Here is a 5,139-nt window from a genome sequence, read left to right as displayed (position 1 = left end):
CCTTAATGTGCATTGTAGGAGTCAAACAATGACATTTCCAAAGTAGGAACTGTGACTTCCTGTTGATAAGCAGCTCGCTATTCCAAGCCAACTAGTGTTTATGTGTGTTTATGCACCGAGTGAACACAATATCTCTTCGTTCGAGGAGAACAAGTGTTAGTGTAAAAATAGCAATGCGTGGTTAAACATCAAAGGCCAAAAAAATCCTTCCAATAAACAATGTTTTGCGAGAACTCAACACAAACAATTCAATCCCACACATGTATTTCTAACTCAATTGAAATCTGTCTTGGAAAATATTTGTTTTGGGAGCATGAATAATGCTCCTCTTTCAAAGTTTCCCATAGTGTGAGCTATGGCACACTGTAACATATGTAGTGGTTATACTGTAAATGCAAACTTACTGAATTGCCTTCACAGAGAGCACTGTCTGAGGCACTCAATAAATCAAGTTTCATTCCTATTGATAGATCAACTCTGTGTCTCGCTGTCTATGCAGTTCATCCATCCAGTTCCTGTTCAACTGGACTATCTTGCCGTCAGTACCTGAGCCTTGGACCTTTGCCCGGGTGACTTCTCGTCGTTGTTTCCTTCCGGGATTCCTGTCTTCTAGGATCGAGATCAGTCCACTGCTGTCTCTGCCCTACCAAGGACCGGACTGCCGACCTGAGACTCTCTCCAGCCTGCTTTGTTTGTTCTCTTGCTAATAAACTTATATTCATTCGCTATTGGATCTTGTGTTTCGTGACCTGACATAACGATCTGACCAGTTATGGATCCAGTGAGTGTGATCGAATTAAGAGACATCTTGAGTAACAACAACGCTCGTTTTGATCGTCAGGACAAGCAGATTATGGCGACCGGTCGAGCAGTTCAGGCCTTGGTAGCGCAGGTTTCGGAACTTCCCACCCAGCTTCAACATCTGAGAGTCGAGCTTGCCCACGCACCCACTGCACTTAACCCACCACCCGCTGTTCCACCCTCAGACCGATCCACCAACAGCATGGAATCGTCTGCCAACTCCTGCTGCGAACTCGGGTGAGCCCCAATTATGTTGTGCATTTCTGACGAAATGTTCACTGTTATTTGCCCTACAGCCTTCATCATTCCCCACTGAGGAGTCCAAGGTAGCGTTTGTAATAACGCTGTTGTCAGGATGAGCAGGGCTATGGGGAACAGCAGTATGGGAGCAGGGACATCAGTGTCTTGAGTCATTCCAGACCTTCAGTGATGAGCTCAGGAAGGTGTTTGATCCTGCGGTGTCTGGCAGAGAAGCGGCCAGAGTGTTGGCGGATTTATGGGAGGACAACAGGTCGGTGGCAGATTACTCCATCGAGTTTTTGACGCTGTAAATGGAACAGCAAAGTGCAGTGGGACATGTTTCTGCATTGACGCACGGCTGCAGCGTCGAGACCTCCAGCTACAGAGAAGCTTGGTCCCGGATATGGAGATTTGTCCGGTCATCCCGCCCTGTGATACGGTCGGCCCCTCATTCGATCCTGAACCCATGCAGGTGGGCAGAGCTCGCCTCTCCCGGGAGGAGAAGGAGCGGAGAAGAGCACAGGGACTCTGTTTGTATTGTGGAGCCGTGGGACACTTTGCGGTCAAGTGCCCGGTAAAAGTCAAGGCCCGTCAGTATGGAGGAGGTTACTGACGGGTGGCATTTCCTTGGATGAATCCTCCCGTGAATCTACGTTCCTCCCGGTCAGACTGCAGTGGGATGCATCACATCATCGGTGTGATGCCTTAGTGGACTCTGGGGCAGAGGGCAGCTTCATGGGCTGAGACCTGGCGCACAAGCTCGGGATTCCGATCATTCCCATCTCTCAGCCTATCTCCTTCAACGCTCTGGGTGGTCAATTCCTGTCTTCCATCACACACTGGACAGTTGAGTCTAGTCACGTCAGGTAATCACGTGGAGGAGATTCGGTTCCTTCTCATTGACTCTGCCTTTGCTCCTGTGGTTTTGGGGCACCCCTGGCTCACCCTCCATAGCCCTCACATAAACTGGCATCATAACACTATCATGTCTTGGAGTGAGAGCTGTCATTCGTCTTGTTTGGTGTCTGCTTGTTCTTCTGTGTCTTGTTCTGTGTTGCAGGATGAACAGGCGGATCTGTCTACCGTGCTAGTGTGGCACCTCCCACTAGGCAGGGCAGCTGCGGCATTTAGTGCTGTGTGTTTGTGTTTGTTTTCGTTGTTATTCGCTGTTTTTTTCATATGCGGTTTAGCTACAATCAGGATATGCTTATGAACATTAGGGGAACAATACCTGGCAGCTTGATCCCCGCATTCCTGGTTTCTGCGGACGATATCATTAAGTCAGCGGCAAGAGTCAAGCGACGCAGCCGAGCAAGAAGGAAGAGTGCTGGGGCTCCCCACAGGTGGAGGAAGTGGGGACATCGAGTTCCTCTCCCTGCCGTCTGCCTGTCTAACGTGCGCTCCCTCAATAACACAATCGATGAGCTTAATCTGATCCACAGTGGAATGTTTTTCCTAAGGCAGTTAACCAAACTGAACATTTCCAGCTCTGTTCGGTCTAGGTTTTACAGAGCCACTGTGGAAAGCCTTCTTTCAACATCTATTACTGTATGGTTTGCCTCAGCATTGGCCCAGGCGAAGAACAGACTGCAGCTCATTGTGTGCACAGCAGAGAGGCTGACTGGACAGAGTCAGGAAGAGGGCGGCTAAAATTGCTGTTGATCAGTCTCATCCAGCAAGTGACATTTTTAGGCTGCTTACCTCAGGAAGAAGGTACAGGGCAATGAGGACAAGGACCACACACCATCTCAACAGTTTTTTTCCAAGAGCCATTTCCCTCCTGAATAGCTGATCCAGTGCCTCCCTCCCTCACTATTTTATCTTTGGACTATTTTATTTAACTTATTTTTATTCATTTTTTTAAACATGCTTTATGTAGCTATACGTACATACAGTATGGTTTGTTTGTCGAGTTTCTGTGTTACTGATTGCCATATCAAATTCCTGTGTGTCTGCTGATGCAGTTGCCGGGGAGTACTTCGACCTGAATGAGGTGTTCAGTAAGTCTCGGGCTGCTTCTCTTCCTCCGCATCGTCCCTATGACTGTGCTATAGATTTTTTGCCAGGTACGTCTCCACCTAAGGGCAGATTATACTCACTTTCCACTCCGGAGAGGGAGGCCATGGATAAATAAATTTCTGATTCTCTTGCAACCAAACTCATCCACCCTTCCTCCTCTCCTGCAGGGGTGGGATTCTTCTTTGTGGGTAAGAAAGATGGTTCCCTGCGTCCTTGTATTGATTATCGAGGACTGAACAGCATTATGGTAAAGAATACTTATCCTTTGCTGCTGATGTCTTCGGCCTTCGAGAGACTGCAGGGCGCTTCCTTATTCACAAAGTTGGACCTTCGTTACGCCTATCATTTGGTCCGCATCAGGGAGGGGGTGAGTGGAAAACCGCCTTTAAAACCCCCAGGGGGCATTTTGAATACTTGGTCATGCCTTTCGGGCTGACCAACTCCCCTGCGTTCTTCCAGGCACTCGTCAACGACGTGCTGAGAGACATGGTCGATCAGTTCATATATGTTTACCTGATGACATCTTGATTTTTTCTTCATCTCTCCATGAACACGTGCAGCACGTCAGACGAGTGCTTCAGAGGCTGTTAGAGAATGGGCTTTATGTCAAGGCGGAGAAATGCACATTTCATGCACAGTCTGTCCCCTTTTCAGGATACATCGTGTCGTCTGAGGGGGTGCACATGGACCCCGACAAGATTCAGGCAGTGGTGGATTGGCCAACTCCAGATTCCCGTAAGGCCCTGCAGAGGTTTCTGGGTTTTGCCAATTTTTACCAACGTTTTATTGTCAACTACAGCCAATAAGCCGCGCTTCTGACTGCCTTGACCTCCACCATGACGACGTTCAGGTGGTCTAGTGCAGCTGAAACTGCATTTACTAAACTCAAGGACTGCTTTGTTTCAGCCCCCATTGTTGTCGCCCCTGATTCCTCTCGTTAGTTTGTGGTGGAGGTCGACGCGTCAGAGGTGGGGGTAGGTGCGGTTCTCTCCCAGCGATCCTCCGCAGACGGCAAGGTACATCCTACGCATATTTTTCTCATCGTTTGTCACCCGCCGAATGCAATTACGACATTGGTAATAGAGAATTGTTGGCAGTCAAGTTAGCCTTTGAGGAGTGGTGTCATTGGTTGGAGGGCTCGGGGGTACCTTTCATTGTTTGGACCGACCACAAGAACCTTGAATACATCAGGTCCGCTAAACGACTTAACTCTAGGCAGGCTCGGGGGGCACTTTTTTTTCGGTCGATTCGATTTTTCCATCTCCTACCATCCAGGTTCCAAAAACATCAAGCCTGACGCATTGTCCCGTATTTTTGACCAATCAGAACGCCCGGTTTCTCCCAAGTCCATCGTTCCACAGAGATATGTGGTTTCAATGCTAACTTGGGAGATCGAATCGAAGGTCTGCACGGCCTTACATGGGGTAGTGCCTCCGCCCGGATGCCCACCGGGTCGGTTATTCGTGCCAGAAATATTACGGTCCAACGTTATTCGGTGGGGTCATTGTTCCAAGGTGGCTTGTCATCCAGGAGTAAATCGTTCTATTTTTCTCATTAAGCAACGGTTCTGGTGGTAAACTATGGCTCGGGACACTCATCGTTTTGTATTGGCCTGCTAGGTCTGTGCCAGTTGTAAGACTTCTACTCGACCTCCTGCTGGGCTCCTTCAACCGTTGTCAGTTCGTTCGAGACCCTGGTCACACATTGCGCTAGATTTCCTTATAGACCTCCCTGCCTCACAGGGTAACACAGTGGATTTAACTGTGGTGGACAGGTTCTCGAAGGCTACTCACTTTATCCCTCTGCCCAAATTACCTTCTGCCAGCGAGACCGCGGAGGCAGTTATAGACCACGTTTTTCGTATTCATGGCCTCCCATGGCCTCCCCCCCTCTGGAAGGGGTCCCAAGTTTATATCCAAATTTTGGAGAGAGTTTTGTCGGTTGCTGGTGGCGAATGTCAGTCTTTCCTCGGGGTTTCATCCCCAGAGCAATGGTCAGATGGCGAGGGCCAACCAAGATTTGGAATGAGGGTTTCGATGTTTGGTGTCACAGAATCCATCCTCTTGGAGTCAGCATATC

The sequence above is a fragment of the Siphateles boraxobius genome, unplaced genomic scaffold (genome assembly GCF_051911475.1).
Source record: "Siphateles boraxobius isolate OS27281-9 unplaced genomic scaffold, OSU_SipBor_1 8, whole genome shotgun sequence".
In the NCBI taxonomy this organism is placed as follows: domain Eukaryota; kingdom Metazoa; phylum Chordata; class Actinopteri; order Cypriniformes; family Leuciscidae; genus Siphateles; species Siphateles boraxobius.
The sequence above is the reverse complement of the archived record's forward strand: the minus strand, read 5'-3'. Positions refer to the sequence as shown.